This window comes from Martes martes (assembly GCF_963455335.1).
Source record: "Martes martes genome assembly, chromosome: 1".
Taxonomy (NCBI): Eukaryota; Metazoa; Chordata; class Mammalia; order Carnivora; family Mustelidae; genus Martes; species Martes martes.
In genome coordinates, this window is record NC_137888.1 from 23,462,521 (window position 1) to 23,487,817 (window position 25,297).

At 34.6% G+C, this 25,297-nt stretch overlaps 1 pseudogene across 1 annotated transcript; it reads right to left on the reverse strand.

The window, feature by feature from the left end:
- Positions 1-5,734: 5,734 nt before the first annotated feature.
- LOC308353552 (small ribosomal subunit protein uS2B-like) lies at positions 5,735-6,420 on the reverse strand (annotated as a pseudogene). Its single transcript has one exon. The product of its transcript is annotated as a small ribosomal subunit protein uS2B-like (transcript).
- Positions 6,421-25,297: the final 18,877 nt, after the last annotated feature.

Genomic DNA, 25,297 nt, shown 5'->3' on the forward strand with positions numbered 1-25,297 from the left:
TACAATACTACATTCCCTAACTACACAGTTAATGCACTTGGATAATGTACTTGGGTGAAACTTATAACTTCAATATATAAGTTGGAGTCAGACATTTTTTGAATTACAAAAAAAGATAATCTAGTTAAAAAAATTAGAAAAGTAGGGAAACAAAGTAACACAGCATGAATGGGACAACAAAGAGAAGAACAAGAAATAACAGCAACGATGAAGAAAAAGTTTGAAGCAGGATTTTTCTTTTAAAAACTAATACCAAGAGCAAACCTCAGCCAAGAGTGTTCCACATAAAATTGAAACACACTTAATAATGTGACAAAAAAGGGAGACAAACTGAATAAGAAAGAGGTTAAAGTAATGTATTAACTTTGTCCTGATACTGTATAAAATACATTTTAATCTGTGGAAATTACTAATTAGAAAATTGACATTTTTTAAAATATGCCTGAAAAAATTAATGAATAGGAAACATAACATCATAATTTTCCCACAGTAAAGACACAATAATGATACTACTCCAAGATAATTTAAGCATTGGGTTTTAGGAACTCTTCAAGAAGCATTTAAGTCTTTTTTTTTTTTTTTAATTTTTTTAAATTTTTTTTTAAAGATTTTTATTTATTCATTTGACAAACAGATATCACAAGCAGGCAGAGAGGCAGGCAGAGAGAAAGAGAGAGTGGAAAGCAGGCTCCCCCCTGAGCAGAAAGCCCAAAGTAGGTCTCGATCCTAGGACCTTGGGATCATGACCCAAGCCAAAGGCAGAGGCTTTAACCTACTGAGCCACCCAGGTGCCCCAAAAAGCATATAAAGTCTAATACATTCTTTCTTATCAAATGGAGGAAGGCAATGTTGTAGTATTCACTTCAACAACGTACATAAGGACTCAGAAAACATAATTAAAATCTATTTTATTAAAATGTAAATGCAGGGCGCCTGAGTGGCTCAGTGGGTTAAAGCCTCTGCCTTTGGCTCAGGTCATGATCCCAGGGTCCTGGGATGGAGTCCTGCATCGGGCTCTCTGCTCAGCAGGGAGCCTGCTTCTCCATCTCTCTCTGCCTGCCTCTCTGCCTACTTGTGATCTCCGTCTGTCAAATAAATAAATAAACTCTTAAAAAAAATAAAAAATAAATAAAATAAAATATAAATGCAAATATCTTAGCTAAATATACAAAATGAATTTGATATTATTTTACTCTATAATAAAATAATTTTAGGTAACTTTAATTAGATTTAACATTTTTGTATGAATATGTAATAAATCCTACAAAAAAATCATAGTGGGGGCACCTGGGTGACTCAGTTGGTTAAGCAACTGCCTTCAGCTCAGGTCATGATCCTGGAGTCCCAGGATCAAGTCCCACATCAGGCCATCTGCTCAGCAGGGATTTGGCTTCTCCCTCTGCCCCTTGTCCCTCTCATGCTCTCTCTCTCTCAAATAAATAAAATCTTAAAAAAAAAAAAATCATAGTGGGAAAATGTTAGGAGCATTTCCTTTGTAAGGATATACAAGAAAACAAAGGCAACTCTACAGTATATTATTCAAAAGTAGAATATAGTCCTTAGGCAATGGAAAAGAAAAGTAATAAAAAGCAAAATAATAAAAAGTAATGAAACAAAATCACTCTTGGCCAATGTTAAAATGTGCACAGATAACTCTTGGAGCCTCTACAGAAAATATTTAAAGTAGGATATGAGCACTATGAGACCAATCATGAAAAATGTTCAAGCCAACCATGCCACATTCATTTTGTGGATGCACTTTGTGCTGTGCTTTCTGTTGTTAACCTGACACCACCACCACGCTACTGAACCCCGGGGAACTACATTTCCCAGAATGACCTTCCCTCAAGTTCAAGTGCACCAATGAAAGGCACTCACAGACTCAAAAGCTGGAAGTAAAGAGGCAGCCAGCAGTTTTAGACTGCCAAAACATCAATTTCTGGTGTCTACTACAGGATCAGCAAGCATCTCTGGCTGCCCTTCTTCTAGATCTTTCCAATGTTTGGTGACTCTCCACTCCACACTTATTCCAGTGATTCAGTTTAACTTTGATCATTCATCCCCCCCCACCCAAAGACTACTTTCTTTAGAGCAGTTTTAGGTTAACAGCAAAACTGAGAGGAATAAACGGAGAAAGATTTTTTCACCGATTATCTGGCTATAGCTCTTCCCACCCTACTGCCCTGTTTTCTACATTAAACCCATTTGCATATCACCTGTTAGTGATTCTATTTTTTCTGACTGATACACATACATACATAATGACATTGTAAATAAATGATCTGGAAAGATAAATATCAACATCAAGATACTGGTTATTTCAAGGCAAAGGGGAAGAGAACGGAAATAGCAATGGATACAATGGCAAATCCCAACTGTGTTACTTTTATTTTATTTATTAAGAAATAAAATCTGAGGAAGGTATAGCCAATGAACTAATGCTTGTTACTGCTAGATTATATTAGGTAAATCAGTGTGTGTTAAAAAAATTAAAACTTTTATGCATTATTCCAGATTTTTTAACAATTTCCTTAAATAAGAGATGTAAACATCTTTTTACCTGAGATGCTTTCTAATATTTCTTTTTAAGTCATCAGATTCCCTGTTTAACATACTCAATTATGGCCAGAAAAGTATAATTATATTGATGAATATGACTGATATAAAACACTAAAATTATCATCATCTGGGCTGACATTAGGTGTCTAGACACTTTGCCGTTAAAATGATATATTATTAGTTTCAGAGGATTTCATGAATGAACTTGATTTCCATTTCAAATTCAAATTTTTAGTCAACCATAACATATTACAGCACTGTTTGCTATATCATCTCTTTGAAGTGCTATTTAAAAACTATCTTTGAAGAAACTTGAAATTTGAGTCTTAGTCGAGAGAGGGAATGGGTGCGTCTTCATGCTTCTCCCAAATTGATATCACTAGGTTCCCTCACCATGCTCACTTTATAGTGCAAATGAAGATGAGAAACCTGTTCAAATGCTAAACTGGCCTAATTATACCACAGCTGTCTAATAAACCCCTCAGAAAAGAAGGAATATGAACATTAGTTTGAAAAAGTTCACTTAGGGGCAGCTGACTGCTTCAGTTGGTAGGTGGAGCAGGCAACTTTGATCTTGGTGTTATGAATTCAAGCCCAAAGTGGGGTATATACCTTACTTTAAAAAAAATAGTAAAACAAAGTTCATTTTTAGTTTTCAAAAAATGATAAAATATTTTTATGAGTCTTACAATTATTATGGTTTTATTGAGACAAGAAGTATTAACACAGAGGGCATCAAAAACCATTTGAAACCTATGTATACTATGGTGGTTTTGATCTTAATCCTAGTAATACCCCTACCCACCTACTGCCATTTCTTTGGTTGCTTGCAATTAGTTTCTGTATCTTCTATGGGTTTCCCAAAGAAAGAAGCCTTATATACTATTTTGTTCCCTAAAATTGCAAATAAACTTTATCTCATTTTTAAATGCTTCCGGATGAAAGACTTGAAACACCTTGAGAGCTGTTTAAGAGTTTTCAGTCCTTAGCCATATATTAAGTCCATCCTGTGAACCCCATGTAAGATCCACACACAATCATACTTTGTATAAACACAGAGGTAACTCAAAACTATTCATAGATTTGCTTTTGTAAGTACTTGAAAGAACTGCAAATAGATCTTGACTTCTCTGGGGCTTTGAGATTAGGACACACATCATCTTCCCCCTCCAGAAATGCTTCTAGATTTTTTTTTTTTTTTTCTTTTCCTTTTTGACAGTTGCCAGAATGGGAGAATGGGATTGATGTTTTTGCCCCTGAGAGAATCTGAAAATTCTAATTTGACCCCTTTACCTTTACACCTTCTTCCCCCACTCAAGGCATTCAGAGTCAGTGAACTAGCATCAGACTACTAAAGTTTTCCTGAGTCATTCAAAATTTCAAACAGCTTGGATGTTACTCCATGTGCAGGTACTTTGTAACTTCATAGCCTGAATATTGGAAGTGATAGAGCCATTCAAAGGAAAATCTTATGGTTAAAGAATAGAGAAACTAAGAATTTTGCTTCTTTACAGTAACATGAATAGGATTAAAAAGAATCTTGGGGCACCTGGATGGCTCAGTGGGTTAAAGCCTCTGCCTTCAGCTCAGGTCATGATCTCGGGGTCCTGGGATCGAGTCCCGCATCGGGCTCTCTGCTCCGTGGGGAGCCTGCTTCCTCCTATCTCTGTCTGTCAAATAAATAAACTAATTAATTAAAAAATAAAAGAATCTTGAAAGAAATGAAAGTGATTATATAGAAATATTACTGTGAACTGAGAAAAAAAAATAATTGAACTTCCAGTAAATAAGATCTGGTCTCTGAGCAGAAGAGAACACAGGGTGTTGGAATATGCTCACTGAGAGTGTCCTAAGTGTTCTTCTGTTATAGTGCTAAGCACATATTAGGCATTGTATGGATTTGGTCATTTATAAAGAAATATTTTATGTCTACAGGGTCCCAATCACTGTGTCAGAGTACAGGCCTGTTGAAAAGCTCTTGAATCTTAGGGCGCCTGGGTGGCTTAGTCAATTAAGCATCTGCCTTTGGCTTGATCATAATCCCAGAGTACTGGGATAGATCCCTGCATCAGGCTCCCTGCTGAGCCTTCTTCTCCCTCTCCCTCTGCTGTTCTGCCTGCTTGCGCTCTCTCACTCTCTGTCAAATAAACAAATAAATAAAATCTTAAAAAAAGACAAGCTCTCGAAACAGTACATATAAGCAGCAATAGATAAGTACTCCTTCAATGTAATATGATAGTGTATAAATGGATTATGCATAAAATTAGCAAAGTTCCATTTAATCTTAGAATTAAAATGAGAACCTCAGTGTACCATTTCTTCAGTTTATTATTTAATTTGAATATCATATGGAAGAAGCTACTGAATACATTTGCTAGGTTAATTTCACCTGTGATCTTGCTAACTTTTAGACTGATGGATATATAGGATGTCTGGGCAATCAGGAATAGGGGTAACTAGCGACAGAAACTAAGATACTTAATGTGGTGTAGATTGTTCAGAAGAAAATGAAGAAAGTCAAATTCTCTACTTTATAGCCTGACTACAGTTTTTTCTTTTCTTTTCTTTCTTTCTTTTTTTTTTTTTTTAAACTGCTGTGCTAACTTTTCCTTCTGTGGAGATAAAAGATTTTCACAGTGTCTGACTTAACAATTTGCGAGAATTTTTATTCTTGGACTTATTCATCAATATATTATGTGAAATAATTTGTGACAATTAACTTCTGTAATAAATGTCTCCAGTAGAAATAATCATTCCTTTCTTCCCACTCATTCACTGAATGGGTGACTGCTGTAGGTCAGAAAGAATCATTATCTCCCATTTTGTAAGAGACGAACAATTTCTTTCACTTACAAGTCATGTACTGCTCCTATTCCTTTCTAACAAAGACTATTACAACTCTCGTTAGTTCTGCTCTAAGACCGCGGCTACTACTACTGTTAATGTTGTTATTTTTATTTGCTGAGCGAATAAATGGGATTACCACACGGGTGATTGTTTTGTGTTTGGCCTTATTTTATTTTATTTTATTTAGAAACCTTAATTTCCACCAACATTATTTCCATTTTGTTTGCCTTTGTGAAGAGCAGCCTAAGACCACAGGGGCAGGTTAAGTGCTCCAGTCTTCAGTAGAAAACTGCTGAAGAGGCAAAGAGGACACCTGCATACCTGCAGGTCAGTCTGTGACTCTAGGCTGAGTAGCGGTGAACTCGGGTGCTGGAGCCGTTCCTTTACCCTGAAATTCCTCCTTGGTCACAGCCTTTTCAGCAGCAGCATGCTCTTGCTTTTCCAGCTCTTCAGGATCTCTGTAGAAGTAGAGATCAGGCATGACTTCCCATGCGACTTCCCGGGCTGGCATCCTCCACAGCAGACCCACTGAGTGAGCTCCCTTTTGGTCGCAAGGGGCAGTAGAGTCCACATAGTATAGAGGAGTGTCTGTGTCACACTGAGTGGGGGTAGGCAGGAGGCAGGTTAAAATAAGACATTTCTGTGAGAGGCTGGTGGTCAACCCTGGGATCAGTAGCCAGTCTGGGCTCCCAGGAGGCTGCCTGGATCCCATTAGTGAAAGTTCCAGGAGGGAAGATATAGGAGCAGCTCCAGTAGCAGCAGCAAACTTCAGCACAGCTCGCTGACCCATATGACACTGACATCAGCTAGGTTTTCAGTGGCAACAATGGCGTGAGCACCATGAAGCTTCTCCCAGGTTCTTTACAGATGATACACAGTTGCCATCACTTTTCCTTTTGTGGTGTACTGTTCCATTTGGAATTCAAGGTCAATGCCACTGAAGTGGGTTCTTGCTGCAAGGAATTTGAGGATATCCTCCTCCTCCATTTGCAAGATGTCAAGGGCTCCAGGCATGGTGACAATTTCCCACAGTATTGGAAAAGGCTACTTCGGTTTGCTTTAAAGGAAACGATGTAAACATTTCTAGTAAGGTGCATTGTCAAGTTCCTTTTTTCTCTTTGAGAGTCACCAATGGTTGGAACACAGGATCTATGGGACTTGGTTAGACTACTTCAGAAGATAAGTCAGAAAAAGTATCTCAGGCTTCTTGCCACATACAACCATGAAAGAAGATGGGAGAGGATATCTGGTCTCTCGGGGCTAGCCATCGAGAGAGGCAACAAAACTCTTCTAACAGTTTCCCCTCTGCAAAACCTCCCACCATTTTATCTTTCTCTCTCTGTCCCTCTGTATCTCTGTCTGTGTGTGTCTCTGTCTTTCTACATATATATTATAAATAATATATTACAAATATAATTTGTGCAAAAACCAATACATAGTGTACATAATATATTGAATTTTACTTTGTAAACTGATTGGACTAACACCTTGACATTCAAAAAGTTTTGTTGTTTTTTTTTTTTTTAACTGGATCAGAGCTAAACACTCTGGGGCCTATACAGACAATTAGTACTTATCCCCTGATATAAACCTTAATAGACTTAAAGTACTTCCAATTTTAGAGCTTTTTTTGAAATATCTGTAAGACACTATTATACTTCTAAATCTTCTGTGTTTTCCCTCATTCCCTCATTTCCCTCACTCCCTCTTTGTCTATGCCACATTCTGTTGTTTAGGCTTCCTAGCACTTCATTTTGTTTTCTTAGATCTAAGATAAGTTGTGAAGATTGCAAAGTAAGTAACCAGCAGTTAAAAAGAATTTTTAATTCTTTTTTAGTTTTTTAATAAAATCATTTATTTATTTATTTGACAGAGGGAGAGGGAGGGGAAGGAGTGAGCATTTTAAAAAAAACTATTTATTTATTTATAATGGGCTTTTTTAGACAAAGAAAGGAGAACGGTTGACAAAGTTTAAAACTGTGAGTAAGGTTCAGAGTCACTGATGGCAGAAAAAGAGTTGGTGAGGCTTACTTGGGCTTATTCTGGAGACTAGACATACCCTGCTGTGAACTTTGAGTTTTAACCAATGAAAATGAACAGCCACATAATGATTTTAAGTTTCTGAGTAGGAGAGCTATGACATTTGAGTTACAGAAAGATACATTTGAATGGCAAATAAAGACCGCAAAGAAGTTTGCCAAAATAACTTGAAAGAGAAAAATGGTGGCTTGAAATAAATTGATTTGATATGTATGTTACATAAAGAATGATGAAAACTGTCATGTACTCATTGCCTTATTCTATGTTCCCCAGAACACAGAGCCTGAGGTAAAAGCTATGCACTACTACTTTATCAGGTAGTGTAATCGTGGGGTGCTGGGTTGAGAGTAAAGGAGCACAAGGTAGGGGGGAAGAAAACCCAATAAGAGAGTAAAATCAGACTGTGTGATGGTGCTGACAGAGAGGCTATGTGAAAGGAAGATGAATACATATGCAGATTAAGTACAGATTCCAATGGGTATTACATCCCGCCCTTTTCAGACAGAAGGGGTTTGAAATAGGTAACATAACACTAAGCATCTAACTAGTCTTTTTGAAGGATGATGTTATCCTGAGATCTGTCATTGGTCTCTGCTACCAATAGGTTAGTTGTATGGCAGTAGCTTAGCAGTTAGCTAGTTCAATCCACAAGTGTTAGTACATTTATGATGGCACCCATGCTTTTGCTCCATTATTCACAAAATTTGGGGTGTTTGTAGACCATTGTCCAAACTTGGGTGGGATAAGAAGGAAGGCTTACTGAAAGTCACAGAATTAGTCATTTTTGTATGCATTACATGAAAAATAAAGACCTACATGCTTTTGCTCAGTCACCTCCACGGATCTACCCATATTTCTTATCTCTTCCCCGGAACTCTGAATTTTTATTTTTTTCCCCCCAGTTTATTTTTTTTCCCCCTTTCCGAACTAGATAATCAAGCAAACCTTCAAAATCTATCCTAGAATTTATGTGTACTCATTCTTCTGGCCACTTCTCATCCATAGAATGTGACAACTAAGTGACTGCACACAGCTTTGCTTACTGAAATGATGCTCTTCATAACTTAACTTCAGTACCACCCCTTTGTAGAGATGTAAGAAGGCAGCAGTTCCCTTCACCTAACACAAACATATTGCAATAACCCATCCGTGAATGGGTTAAGATTTCTCCTACTTTATCAGTTGGTCATAAGGAATTCCCATGAACTCCTAAGTGTGAACTGAAGAAAAGTCATTTGTATCAAGAGATAGGTAACATAGGAATCAGATTTAATTACCTGTTCATGTAATTTAAATATGTATTTGATCTGCTTGGGACAATGCTCTACTGTGATGTTCCAATTTTACAATAGATCTTTCCTCTTTTGCATGACATTATGCCAAAGTGATATGATAAAACATACCCCAAAATGGACAGCTCTAATAATATAGCCAATTGGTGTTTCCTGGCAAATAATAGTTCTTACTAGGACCATAGTACCCCCTCTCAATTCTGAAAGATAGACTTATGGTGGGTTCTTAGCTCATAAGTATTAAATCCATTTTCTCTTCCCCTATTCTCATAATCTTCTGATTTCATCCTCACCACTCTGTCAAGGAAGTACAATATTTATTCCTAAATTACTCTATTTGAGTGCAGGATTCAAATAGCCAATGTAATAGGTTATTAGGATATTTTAGGGGTCCTTATAATGGTTATAAATTCCCCAAAGCAATTAAGATGTCTCCTATTAAAACATATTTCCCAATCATTAGATGAATATATTCAGGATCTATGCTAAATACTGTCCACAGTTCCTGTCCAGCAAAAATTAGCCGGGTCCTATACTCCCTTTAATGTGTAAGCTATTTATTTCTAGACGAGATTCTACTTTCCTGTTTGGTCTGTCATTAATCCTGATGCTTGCTATTGTTTTAGAAGCAAAGAGGGGAAGCAAGAAAAGATCTTTTATGGAAACAAGTTCCATCTTTATAAACATCTAAATCAAGTGGGTCATTTCAAGGTCATCATTCAAGGAAGAGACTGCTTTCCTCTAACAAGAGAAAGGGGACAGCTTCTGCTGAAATAATGAATTCAGTGGAATTTGGGAATTCAGATTTATCGGACTTGTCCACCTATATTCCCCATCATGATTTCAGAGTTCTACTCTTATTCTATCAAAGTCCTAACATCGACAAATTAGATTTGTTAAGGCTGCACACTTAATTAAATCACACAGTCTAACTCCCTTACAACTAGGTTTTGCCTGAGATTACATCTTCTGAACAATTTTATAGAAGTTACTCACAGTATGCCATGAGATATCACTTGATGTCCAGGTATTAGAGAAGGTGGCTGTTGAGTGACCTAATTGTCATTGCCCCACACAGTCCTAAGATGGCAAAACCACACATTCTAATGCCTTAGTTTCCACCTGTACCTCTTTCAATCACCACTCTCTTGATGAGTAACTCCTGGATCTTTTGAGACGGCCAATTCATAGCTTTATCAAATTTGGCCATATCCTTCATGTTCTCTCCCAAACAAGTCTCTCTCTTTTTTTTTTAAATTCCTTTCAATATAGATAGGCTAAGAATTTCCCAAAATTTTAAGTTCTGCTTCTTTGTTTATTAACAATTCCATCCTAAAATCATTTTTCTTGTCACATTTTATAATAAGCATCCAAGAGAAACCGGCTGCACTTCAACACTTCGCTTAAATATTGCCTCAGCCAAACATCCAATTTTATTACTCTCAAATTCTACCTTCTACAAGACACTAGGAAATGAATCCAATTCAGCCAAATGCTTTGCCATTTCATAACAAAGACTCACCTTTCCTCTAATTTCCAAAAAACATGTTCCTCATTTCTGTCTGTAGCCTCATCAAAATAGCCTTTACAATCCATATGTTTGCAACCACTTAGGTATACTCCAATAAGATGGAGGTTTTCTCTATAGCTTTCTTCTTCTTCTGTGCTCTTACCAGAATTGCGTTTAACAGTCCATTCCCAACAATCTTGGTACACAGCATGTACCTCCAAACTCTTCTAGCCTCCACCTTTTATCCAGTTCTAAAACCACCTCCACATTTTTAAGTATATGTTATAGCAGCACTCTGCTTCTTAGGACCAATTTGTGTTTTGTTTGTTTGTTTGTTTGTTTTGTTTTGTTTTGTTTTGTTTTTTAGGGTTTTCCAGAGAAACAGACCATTAGGTTGCATAAAGAGATACAAAAGGAAATGTATTACAGCAATTTGCTTGTGAAATTATGGAGGCCAAGATATGTCACAACATACCATCTACAAGCTGTAGAACCAGGAAAAACTTTTGGTATAATTCAGTTCAATTTTGAAGGTACAAGAACCAAAAATTTCAACGTCCAAGGGTAGGAGAAGACAGATGTCCCAGCTCAAGGAGAGAAAGAGAGAATTCACCATTCCTTCACATTTGTATTCAATTCAGACACCCAAGTGATTGGATGATGCCTACTACATTGGAGGAGTGATTTTCATTACTTAGTCTATTGATTGAAATGCTGACATCTTCCAGAAGCACCGTCACAAATACATCCAGAAATGTTTTACCTGCTATCCGGGCATCCTTTGGCCCATTCACATAGAATCAATCATTATAATTGGTTAATTCAGTTAAAGACCAGAATGGAAATGTCTTCTCCTACCACCAGTTTACCTTGTCTTGTCCACAACTATCTTCAGATATTACCAGGTATAAATATAGGCACATTGTTTCCCCTTTCCTCATTCAATTTCTGCTAGTCTTGGTCTCTGCTCTTTTATTCCACATCACATTTTTCTTTATGGTTTGCCCAATGATAAGAATTAAATCTGATACTCAAGGAAAACAACTGATTTGTCTACTCCTGTATAGAAAATATCTGAACTAGGAGTCAATCCCAAATCACCTGAATCTCTCCCCAAGATTATTGGAAAATTCATATTATTGCATAAATCATGTGGACAAGTACAAATATCTATTTCAACACAGATAAAATGACTATAGTGTTAGTAATCTAAGCAAAAATGGGCTTTTTTTCTTCTTTAAAATCTAGAATCTAAAAAAAAAATCTAGAATCTAGATATAGAATATGGATGGTGTATATACATATATTCAAATTATAATATTCTTTTGATAAGGAATCAAGAAAAACAGCCATTTTACTGATTTTCCATTTTCTAACATAACAGAGTATACATGTGCACAGTAGGCAACCAGATATTCCATATAAATGGCATTTTGCCTTATTTTTCTGAATATGTACATATATATGTACACACACATTCATATATTTGTGTTTATTATGCATACATTACTTATATTAAATTATTATTTATTTAGTATCTGTAGTTTCTGTCAAGTCTTTAAACTATCCTCATTTTCCTTTTATTTTCTTCGACTCATGGCTAAATTTAGAAGCATAGCATTTGCTTATTGTTGAAGTACTGATTCAAACAGAAGGTAACTGCATTTCCAAGAAATAAAATAAGGCTGAAATAACACTGGGGAAAAATTTTGGCACTGTAAGTTGTGTAGTGAAATCATGAGAAATCTTTACATGTTCTCAAGGACAATATTCTTTGGTATTATGTGATACATGGAAAATAAGAGAAGCTAAAATCTGTCCTAAGCAAAGGACCTTTTTAGCTCCTGGATCCATATACGTTTGATAAGCTCTGATTGCCTAGGGAAGAACAACAGTCTGCTACGGGCAGAGAGATATCTATAAATTGCATCTTGAGATGCCTTCTGTGATTCTAATACACTCACATCATTCAGTGCTCTTATACATATCCATTCAGAGGAATTAAGCCAGAAATATTTCTCTGGAAAGTTGTGTTAATTCCATTTCCAACATAAGATGTATTTTAAATTATCAGGTACTTAAAAATTTTAGTAGAATTTTGATAGAAACTTATATTTTTATCTATAGCATTTGACTGGAATACAACAAAATAAAAAATATTGATAACTAGCTTTACTAAATATATCATAAAAGGCTAAAACCTATATGGCACATATATATCTTTGCAATCTCCCAGGTATTTCGTTTCACAAATTGACTTTCTTGACCTTTTCTATTTAACAATTTGAAATTGTTACATAGAATGGAATGAGTTATACTACCATACTTTGTAGTACTCATAATTTAAAATTTAAAAGTCATTTAACAGGAAAAAATATGAGTATTTCCAATATTAAGGACAATGCTAAAATTTTTCATGAATTATGTCTAAACTGCATGTGATGTTTAAAGAGAAAAGATGGTTTCTGAGTATTCCAGCAGTTGTTCTTAAACCTTAAATATCCCATAACTTAACTCTTGGCCTTTCTATATGACCCAAATACTTTAGCTTGTGCATTTATTCTTGGCTCTCATTTGAACTCCCTCATACTTGTAATTGATTCCTGAGGGCTTGAGGGTGAATTACATTTCCTTTTTCCCTTTTTTTTTTTTTTTTTTTTTTAATGATGGCAGAGAGGAGCTGAAGGAAAGGGAGAGAGAGAAACCCGAGTAAGCTCCATGTTCAGCACAGAGCCTGACATGGGACTGCATCTCAGGACCCTGAGATCATGACCTGAGACAAAACCAAGAGTCAGACACTTAATTGACTGAGCTACCCAGGAGCCCTGGGTTATACTTACTTTTTTAATTAATATTGCTTAGGAAAAATCATAACCTTAGAAAATGGATTATAATAATTCTCTTTTCTTTCACACAGGAATCCAGAAAGAAGTTATCATAAAGCTGTAAAATTTGACCAGTTTTTTAACTGATTACTCACCAAATGAATAAAGTCAGTCACCCCAAACTTCTGGGTGGTAATTGAAGGACAGAGAACTAGGATTATATATACAACATCCCTAAAGCTATATCCGATTTTTGGGTCTGGATCCAATCAGAAAAATACAGTACTCTCAGGAAACCCACTTTACTATAAACTTGCAAAATTGCATTGGGTAAATTTTTATTCCAAAGAAACTGAGACAGTTTATACAGTGGCTAAGCCAAGAGCACTGCTTGGGGAATTTAACTGTTTTGCTCAAGCTATCACTGGCCATCTGTTATTGAAGAGAGGTCTTTAGAGCCTGAGTTATCGAGGCAGGCTTAGGCTGTTGAAAGAATAACTTGGCTAAATACTCAGCTTTCCATGTCAATTTTTTAGATACATACTGTATAAGGAATGAAGAGCAGGTTTTATTATTTCTTAGTGTTGATATTGCATGTCTGAAAGCTTATTCAGACATAGAAGAATATTCATGTTCCCAATCCCTGTGTCTGTGTGTATGTGTGTGTGTGTGTGTGTGTGTGTGTGTGTGAAGATCTTGCTGTGATGGCTGAAGTGTGTGTTTTTTTTTTTAATAACACTCATGACATATTTGTTCAGTTTTGAATAGTTTGTAAACACCAACTGAAAAAATATTTAGCAGGTGGTTTAAGAAAATAAACATGTGGCATAGTTTGCCTTGAATTTTGGTTCAGGTTCAAAGGATAAATGCCTCAACATTAAGCACTTCGGAATAGATGCAAATTTTTATTATCTAATTTATTTTGTGATGATCTGAAACATCTAGCTCTTTTCTTTGTGTTGAAAAAGAATCTTTAAAAAAAAATCCTACAGTAAGAGTAATGTTAATGGTGAGTATTAGATTAGGTTAGGTTAACAACTTTGTTTTGTGAAAATCAAAAGCAGAAATAAATTAACAGATTACCAAAAATAAATTTTCAAATTATTGTATTATTTCCATGAACAAATCTTTGAAGAATAGTTAATTATACTGATATAAAGCACTTGTTTTTAACCCTTAACACGTACTGAGAAGGGAAGTTAAATATTTCATTTATATATATAAAGTAGCTTTATTCTTGTGAAATTTATATTGTTATTGTTATAAATAAGTCAGGAAAAGATGCTTATTTCACCAATTTCCCTACTTCTATTATGACAGAGTGAGCATATATGGGGACACTGGGTGGCCAGATGTTCCAAAATATGGGTATTCTGTTTTGCTTTTCTGATTATATGCCAAGCATCTATCAGAGTGCTCAGGAAAATAACATTTCTGAATAAATGAATGAAAAGAACAAAAACAGAAGTATTTTAGATATGACATTTGGACTACATTTAAAAAAATATTTATGTCATTTTATTTGATGAAATGATTCTACATAAAGTAGTCATTTTCAAACTACACCAGGAGTTTCCATATGTAGGGACTGTCTTCCCACATTTACCAAAAGACAATAGTAAGGGGAATAAATAGGAATATGAAGGTGGATGATGACATTTCATGACAAATGAGTCTAATGGTCTCATTTGTTATCATATTTAGTCATTGAAAATATGCCAATTCTTGATCATCAATAAAATTTTATTTTTTTCCACAACTCAGCTAATGGGTTTTATGTGGAATTTTGTAGAATGATTCAATTAAATAGGAAAGGTTATAAGAATTTGAGTCAACATGCCAATGGAAGAAAAGACACAGGTGCTTTTATCTTTATATTCTTTGGAAAATACTTAAGGATCCAAATGTCATTTAAAAAGTTTTGAAGGGCATTTTTTATATGAAAAAGCATTTTCAGTATTAAGACCTGATATTTTTATCTAAATTTAAGTGAGAATGACAAATTTACAAAATTTGAGGGGTTATTTTATCAAAAGGCCTTTTAAAACTTAGCTGATGTAGTTCAAATATCCCTCTACTTTTTCTTTTTTAAAGTATGAAACACTTCATGAATTTGGTGACATTCTTGTGCAAGGGCTGTGCTAATCTTCTCCGTATTGTTCATAATTTTAGCTTAAGTGCTGCCTAAGTGAGCACTCTCTTTTCCTTTCGTGACAATACATTCTTTTGTCTTTGAGATTTAAGCTCACAGTGCCTGTTCAAAAAAATAATATGGAAGGAAGCCTAATGAACTTACAGAAAATGTTGATTTTGGACAGGTGAAAGAATGAAATGATCTGAAGTACTTGTTATAAATGCGTATGATGAATTAGTCTGCCACATTTAATAATATGCTTTATCCCTTTCAATTAAAGCTATTATGCACAGATTCAAGTACTTTTAAAGATTAAATGTTATGTGGATAGATAGAAAAATGATACTACCATTGCATTCCATGCTCAATAGTATTTTGCACTATTTCAAAAGGTAAAAGTTTCTATTTTTATTTATAAACTATTTTTTTAGGGTTTGAAACTGACCCTGTGACAAAACATGCCAAATTAACCTTTAAAATATGGGAAATATTGGGGAGCCTGGGTAGTTCAGTCCATGAAGCATCTGCCTTTGGCTCAGGTCATGATTCCAGTGTCCTGGGATTGAGTCCCGCATCGGGCTCCCTGCTCAGAGGGGAGCATGCTTGTCCTTCTCCCTCTGTTGCTTCCCCTGTTTGTGTTTGATCTCTTTTTCTCAAATAAATACATAAAATCTTAAAAAAATAAAATATGGGAAATATTTTACGCATAAGGATATCATGTGTTCTGATAAATTTTATTAGTTAAAAAAAAGCTCATAATGTTGTGCTAAAATACTGATGGGCCATTTGAGTTTATCTTGAAGAAAATGAATGCATATAGGTGGCATACATTCTTTTAGAGGGCTGCATATTGAAAAACAAAGATGAGAAAAAAATAGTTAAACTTTGATCTCAACTCAGCATCAAATAGGACAAATTAACTTTACTTAAGGTGATATACACAGATCATTATTAAGATCTCTAATGAAACGACAGAATACATTTAATGGGATTATTCAAAAGGAACTAATGAGAGAAAAGCATTTCAAACATGAATATAAGGATAACTTATTTATTTTTATTTATTTACTTGAGAGAGAGAAATAGCAAGTAAGAGAGAGCAGGAGCAGGAAATGGGGGCAGGTGGGGGTGGGGCAGAGGGAGAGGGAGAAGCAGACTCCCCGCTGAGCAGGAAGTCTGATGTGGGGCTCAATCCCAGGACCCTGGGATCATGGCCTGAGCCAAAGGCAGACACTTAACTGACTGAGCCACCAGGCACCCCTGTAAGGATATTTTAAAGGGGTATATTTATGAAATTTCTCTAATTATTATTGCAGTTTCTCTAAATGTCTATAGTTTCAATTTGAAACTATTAACATAAACTAAAGTCTTATTTTATGTAATTGTCTTTCCTATGAAAACTATAACTACCTTTGAGGAATTCTGCCTTTATACTTGATTAAATAACAACAACAAAAGTACAATGCCCTCCGAAGTAAAACACAAAAGTCATTTACACATGGGGACTCACCTTACTTCAAGATTATTCTTGCGAAGCCTAGAGTAAAATTCACTCCACTGACTCTCTATTGCCCTACTTTTGTCATTGTACTCTTAAGTCTTTAAAAAGATGTTAGGTATTCTTTCTCTCAAGTAAAACACATTTTACTTGATAAAGACATATAGAAAATTGTGTGTGTGTGTGTGTGTGTGTGTCTGTGTGTGCATGTGTGTCTCTGTGTGTGCATATATGTCTGTCTATGTTGGCTGATCCTTCCATAAAGTCCTATTTCACATGTTGACGGCAAGGTGTTGTTATAAACTGAGCCTCAAACTCAGTGAGAGCACAGGGCACAGGTAACGATGATGGCATTTGTCAACTAGTTATTGTGGGGGATTTCCTGTGGGTCATTGGATGATGGATCAGAGAGAAGGCAGAACCAAATGTATGGAAAGACACTTGGGAGACAAATCAAAGAAGACAGTACTTCATTTTATGTGTGAGTCACAAATTCATGAAATAAGTATAATTTTCATTTTTAAAAAAAGGAAACTGATTTCAGGAAGTTCAAGGCATCCATCTAGAGTTCTAAAGTAATATCAGAAGCAGGATTTTAACTTTTAACATCCAATGTTATCAAAACTACCAAATATTCTGAGAAGTATAAAAACAGACAAAACCAACAAAATGTCCCTTCATATTGGCATGGCTTCTCTATCCTAGACATGTTTTCCATTTTTTCTTGACAGATGTCAACCACCAGGTTTTAATCCTGGTATCTGTTATTAATTTAATCTCTTCCTCCATCCACTGTTCAAGATTTAAAACTATATTAATTAGCAACAGCTTAACACATACCATCATTTGGACTTCTAGAAAGGTAATTGACAAACAACAATTAAAGGAAAGCCATCTGGAAAGAAAGAAAAGTGCTGAGGAGATGAACCAATAAATGTTTCTCAATAATTTATATGTATTAACATCCAAGAAATAGAAAGATAAATATAGATAATGTAAAATCATTATTCGAGATATCTACTCTCTGGTTTTCTTCAATTGAGACACTGCCTTATATTTTCATAAAGGAAATACATAAACATAAACTATAGTCAGGTGTGAACTTCAGTATCTCTGCTAAAAAGAAATATGCTCATTAAGAAAAAAATACAGTGGAGTCATTTTAGAAAATATTTATTTGATGGCTATAACTCCAGAATTATAGCAGGCTTATTGAGAGCTTTTTCGCTTGCCTCTTCTCTACAGCATGATGGTAGAGAAAGGGTCTGGAGGCTTGGCACTTGAAAGAGGAAAGGTGGAAAACCTATAAATTACTCTTAATTATCAAAAATAGAATGCATAAAGTGACTTTCACACTCTTGAGTATAAAACACATCAAAAATTACCAGTAGACATCCTCTTACGGCTATAATTCACTCACTTGATTTTACAGAGTCCTCAATGTGCCTGTTTTCCTTGGTCTCCCTATTTCTCCGCTCCCCATCACTCATTATCCCTATTATTCCTCTCCCATCGACTCTTCAATTGGCACATTTCCATACTCCCCATTATGCTTACAAATAATCTCATTAAAAGAGTACAGCTCACCAAAGAGCACTTGTTACATCAAGGGTGGAACTGACATTTAGACTCACTTCTCCATGGGCAGTATTCAAGTGCTTTACTGGAAATATACCCTCACATCTGGTTGCCGCTCAGTGGTTAAGTACATAGCCACATTATTGAGATCAATTATTGCCTGCCTGAGCTAGAAAACAGTTTACAACCTAATGAGAGGGTGAAAAGAATAGTGCTCCGTGAAGTGATCATTGACTGAAATATCAAGGACCTCTTGTGTCAAAGTGCTAACAACGTAAAATCTAAGAGCAATGGTGTCTCAAGATCCTATGCTGATTTCCTAGTGGTAGTTATTCAGCCTAATATCAAAGACATATGCAATCTTGGTGACTGCTGGGACTGTAAACACCCGGTTAGCAGCATAGCCAAGAAATTAAAAGGTGGCAACTACTTCATGATTAAATTCCCATGTCCCATTCTTGATTCTGTTTACTATTTCTTTTTGATCCGTTTCTTTCCTCACATGTTTTAATATCAGAGGATATTGGATATACTTGCAAAATGATGATTTTCGTTTGAAATGAAAAACACACCCACCCAAACTCCTGGTTGAACAACAGCTAACTACCACAGAAAAGGACACACACACCTCCTCTCTCAAGTACCTCCTGCCAAGAGAACTAGGGCTTCCTGCTTGCTTAGGTAACAGGCTGGCACATCACACACTTGACTTCTGAAGAGTGGGTGGTAGTGAAGGGAAAGCAGCAGGGGTGGGGGGGGCATGTGCGGAGGATTCTTGATAGAAGAAGAACTGTACAAAAGGGTCGAGAGAGCAGGGCCAAGTTAGTGGCAGAAGGTAGAATGCAAGTTCTGGCAAGCTAATTTTATTTTTGTCTGCACAGTACATTTGTAAAATTACAAAAAAAGTAAATTTTGTTTCACAGATGCCTGCTGTCTAATATTGAATTTGGTTTCCTTGCTCAAGAACAGAATTTACCTCTTGATTAAACCCTTACTTTTAAAGTCAAGTAACCCTTTTCATAGTCTGAAAGTCACTTGAGCTTTAAAATACAATGATTTTCCTTTCCAAGAAGAAAAGGTGACATAGCAGTGAAACTATTTCAGCACTTAAATATTCTACAAAAGCCAACATACTAGACCAATGCTAGAAATCCCATCCTCAATCAAGTGGAGAGATAAATTATTCTTTTCCCTAAACACATCTACTTATCTTAGGGGAGTCTGAAAATTTTATCACTACCTTCAGCAGTACTTAAGATCACACCTATGTCTCATCAAGCGGGGAATGCTAACTTATAAGCATTTTCTTTGCAATAAATCAAAATCTGATAATTAGCAAATGATTTTCAAGGGAAATCTGTAATGTATAATTCCAAAAAGTACTTATTTGTAAAAAATAATATAAAGGTGAATCAGCAACTAAACGTATGGGAGTCTTAAAAGATGATTAAGTTCTTTGGCTTCTGTGATCCATGAATAATTTTTAAATTAAAGTTTCTTATAATATTTAAATAATATATAATGCATTAAAACTAAACTCATGTACTATATCTATATATCATTAAACCCACAAAAACTTTACAGAATATAGCACAATATCCAACATGAGAAAATAAATTAATGAGTTTTTGATGAAAATGATGTTTTCCTTTCTTTATCCCAATTTTTTAAAACATTTTAATAAGGGATATTTTTATAAGACCACTAGAACTTTGAGTATATTAATTAGCAATACTGACACTAGTACTACTGGGTAGTGGTGTTTACCATTCCCTCCAAATATTGTCAGGATTTTCCCTAATGACTGCTTACGAAACTACAAAAATTCTGAGCACATTTCTGTTCCACAAGATGACTTCCTAATTTTCTCCTCCAAGAAAGCTCAAAATATGACAGAAAATTTCAGGTATAATTAAAACAAATATTAGTGCAAATCTTAATGAACATAAGCATTCATTGTGACCAAAGCCCTTCGCAATTCTGATTTTTTTTTTTAAAGATTTTATTTATTTGACAGACAGAGATCACAAGTAGGCAGAGGCAGGCAGAGAGAGAGAGGGGGAAGCAGGCTCCCCGCTGAGCAGAGAGCCCGATGCGGGACTCAATCCCGGGGCCCTGGGTTCACCCAGGCGCCCCAATTCTGATTTTTTAAAAAAGATTTTATCTAGTTATTTGCCAGAGAGAGAGAGAGCCCGTGTGAGAGACAGCACAGGTAGGGGGTGAAACAGAGGAAGAGGGAGAAGCAGACATCCCGCTGAGCAGGGAGCCTAATGTGGGGCTCAATCCCAGGACGTTGGAATCATGACCTGAGCCAAAGGCAGATGCTTAACCTACTGAGCCAAGGCCCCCAAAATTCTGATTTAAAACAACCCTGGAAACAGAATTGTGAAAGAGAGAGTTTCCTTTTTTTTTCTTTTAAATCATTGCTTCCATTTTAAAATCCATATCAACAAAATAAGGGTTTTGGTTGCTTCTAAGTCAAATACTGTAGTTATTTTATCTAAATTATATATTGGATCTGTACCTATTTCTGTAATAGCAAACAAATATTAAAAAGTAATTTTTTTTGAGCTTAAGTTAATAATCTCACTAAGTATTAGAATCAGAAGTACGGTAGGTCCCATCAGGATTGAGTAATAACCCGTCATGAGCACAGTTAGGAAGCCGGGTGGCAAGCATGTGCTACTGTGTTTGTGTACTCCTCAACCACATCTAGTGGGGTGGGCTGTTAAAACCTGAAAGGCAGCCTGTGCCTTGGCCTGGCATAAAGCTGTGCTTTTTTCTTTAAATATCGGTACCTCTGCCTCTCTAGGCCAAGAGTCTCTGGCTACCCCAAGAGCAGGGGTGAAACATTTGTGCACAGGTAACATACAAGCTCACAGCAGCCCTGATAATGGAACAAAATTTTATTGTGTAATCATAAGATACAACCATGATTTCAACATACAAGGACCATTAACCAAAGCGGTTAATAACAAATACATCTGTATGTGTGTAAGTGTGTGTGTGTGTGTGTGTATGTATTTAATGTATTTTATATAGATATATTGTGCGATTTCTTACTAGAATATAATTTGTTTGAGTTCAGAGAATATATCTGATTTATAATGGTAGCCTTTACAAGTCTGAGCTCAGATCTGAAAAAACAAGCATTTCTGTAAACAAACATATTTAAAAATATGCATAACATATATTTATTTAAAATACTCTCACATACCCATGATTTTTAGTCTGTATACCAAAATCCAAATCCTTAAATAAATGATAGCACCTATTTTTATCTCATTTGTATCTTTTTTGACATCTATGTAATATATACATATATAGTGTTGGATCGTTTCTGACTTTCACTTTGTAGCTGTGACACTAGGTAACAATGAATCAGTGTTGATTATGCTTAAATCATACAAACTACCTTTAAAATGGGAGAAGCATTAAATATATAATTAGAATAAGAACTCGGTTTGAAATAAACCAATTATACCCCATTTCTTAAAAGATATTTGGTTTTTATTTTATTTCTTTCTGATTGTAATAGCCAACAGTGATTGCATATGGCAAATAAAAATAATGTAAATTAAACTTATCATTCCCTCACTCTTTGTAGTATCCTGGGTTCTGTTTATTTCAGGATTTTTTCTCTATGGATTAGAAGAATGAATGGGTCATGGTTGGTAGTGGGAAAATGGAGTAGGGGCAGTTTGAAAGTAGAAAGAGAATTGTGTAAAACTGAAAATCTGCATTTTGTATCCATATGTTTATTTAACATTATCTTTAAGGATTTCTTAAATTGATAATCTTCAAAGTAACATTTTACAGTGATACATTTTTAAATATTTTTATGTTACCAAGTTACTGTTTATTGAGCTCAAACATGAGGTGATGAAACATTTCCTAAAATTAATTTCTACTGGTGAAAACTCTAGGTTTTTAGAAGACACAAGTTTGTTAACAGTCTTGGTACATAGAGCAATTTTACTTTTGGGGGGAGGTCAGGAAAAGTTATTGTTTTAGAGAAATAAATAAACTTGAAGCATCAAAGTATCACTCTCATTTCACCCATGCAGAATTTCATCCTCTAACATCAGTATGTAGATGGTACATCATTTGGGATGATTCATTAATTTTTTGCACAAGTAATATTCCACAGAACCTCACTGGGAGGAGCCATTCTGTTATTGTGATGTAAGCTGTTTACTTAATATAATTATTTTTTACATGTGAAGAGTATGTTCTAGTCCTATCTTCTGAGAATAGGTTTTCATTTCTAATAAAATATATTCAAGGAATTTATCAATAACATTATAACAGGCTAATACATTAATATCCATATCTTGTTTATACTCCTTGTATGAACTCTATGTGTGTGTGTGTGGTATTTAATTATTTTTGTATCCTAATATTTAAAGAAAGAGTCTATATATTTTATGGCAAATTGTTATAACTTGATAATCTTTGACAATTTTGATTTTCATAAAACAAAATGGGACATTTCATTGTTTTTCTGTGCTCTGTATCAACTTATGTAAGAGGTAGCTGTAGCTCCAAGTTAGAGAGTGAAACATGAGAAGGTAGGTCTTGTACCTTCACGTGGATTCTTTGATACTTTTTTTCAGTTTTATTCATAGTTATTAGTTAGTCACATATTGAGTGAAATTTGCATAAATATGCCCCAGGAGATGGCCTTTTTATTTGACCTTTTAATAGATCTCAACAGAAATCTCAGGGTCTGTGTTAACTGCTTATTCCTTTTTAAGAAACTGCTTCTATTACACATATCATGTTCTCTTTGTTCTGGTCATTTAAAATGTTACTACAGATTTTCCAGATAAAACTTTCATATTGCCTTTTCTCACAGAGTGAAAAAAAACTGTTAACATTTGCATTTACATTTTTTCAGCTAAGAAATAATCTTTAAGAGATTGAAAATTGCCTTTAAAATGCTTATCCAATTCCATTTCTCATATAATTTATGACCCATGAGTTGTGTCTTCGATAAACCATGTTTGTTAGATTCATACTCTGTTTTTAAGTCTGTAAACTATGTCCTGCATAATGGGATATTTTTCCCTTATAGGGTATAGACTTACATATCACTGATTGTTTGCTCATTTGCATTCTGCTCTTTACTGCAAAATTAGTATTTAGTTAGTATTTCTTTAGTGTTTCATTTAATTTTAACTTTAACAATCATTTCATTTTCTTCTCATGCTTGTCTTTTCATTTTAGCAAGCTCTCTGTGCACACTTTCAGTTACTTTACAGGTGTTATATCTTTAAAATGGTATCTATGATTCCACAGAGTTTAAAAATTTTTCTCTATGCATGTGGTAAATAATTTCCAAGTACCTCTCCTCTTATGAAACTTACCTCTAAGCTTCAGTGCTTTCAAAATCTAAAATATTATTCAGAGAATATTGCTTCCTTTTTAATTAAGAAAATTATAACATGGAGAACTATTATCAAAGGTTCAAAGTATTTGGAAACAATAAAAATAAAAATAGAAAGAAAAGAAAAGCAAAAAAGGAAGGAAGGAAAGAAAGAAGGGGAAGATTGAAAGGGAAACATTATCAAATCTAAACACGGAAAAAGAAAACCTAAGAGGAAAATATATGGCTGTGAAATATTAAATAATAAAAAAATCTGTTATATTCTACTTGCCATCACTAATGGTCATTATGGAATTATGTAATAATAATACACATTTGAAGAGAACTTTATTTTCACATCCAGCATTTTCACTATAAATAGCCTTGCTGAACAATATTTTTAATTAAAATAAAAGAAGAAAGAAAAACACAGCAGTTGGAGTGCCATACCAAATGATTTATGCCAGCTAGTTCCTGATAGTTACGGGATGGAGGAGCCATTACTCTAAGATACACAACATTATCATGGCCAGTTAACATTTTAAAATATTATTGGCAAACTAATCATCGGATTGTTGAATAAGTGATTTAAATGGCAGTTTTTTTGAAAATTAAATCTGAAACTTGTAACTATTGCATTCTACCTTTTTTCTACAGTAACAACTAATCTTTGTAAAATATGACAATTACTTTTGCCATTATTTTTAAATATGTATACATGATTTCCAAATTACCTATGTATGTGTATTTGTATCTCCCAGAGAACATATGTGTATAAAATTTTAGAGAAAGATAATAAATAGATTAAAAAGATAATAGATAAAAATGTATAGTATATATGTTATGCTTATACCAGATGTACATTGAGGAATATGCTCAGATCCAAATTCCATTACAGTCCAAGTCATCTTGCACAATTTAGGTCATCATACTGTATCTCAGCTTCTTCACCTATACATGAGTATAATAATGGTATCTAACTCACAAGGTTGTTGTGAAATTACAATGGTTAATATGAATAATTTTGTAGAGAACACATGTTTTTGCCATTAATTTCATTTTTAAGTCCTAATAAATATACTCTATTATATTTGACGTATTAAGTAGTTAAATCCATTAATATACAATATACAATAATTACTGTTTTTAAGAGTACTAAATTTTATTTAAATAAATACATTGTATATCAATTTTCTTACAACATAACCTGTGCAAAACATATTCATTCTGGTCTTAAAGTGATATAAATTATGAATTCATAAAATAGTCATGATTTTAGGCAAAGAACAAAATGTTCTTTAGGCAAAGAAATAAATGATAATAATTGATGAGGGAACAGAAGGCAAGCTGAAGACAAAGCAGAAGCTGACATCCCATAATTCCTTCCCTGCATGGGATATATGTGACGTTCCTCAGGTACTCATTGCTGCCTTAAAGCTAACGAAAGGAAAACAAGTATCTCCAGTTAATGAACACAAAAGCGTAGTATGTCATTTTAAAACTCATCCCATTGTTCCAGTAATTCAAATTCCTAAAAAATGCTTTCAATATATTCAATACTTCAATATATTCTTCTTGAAAGTCAGCAATTCTTTATTTTTTTTATACTGGAAACATTGCATAAATTTATTTCAAAGAATATTGCC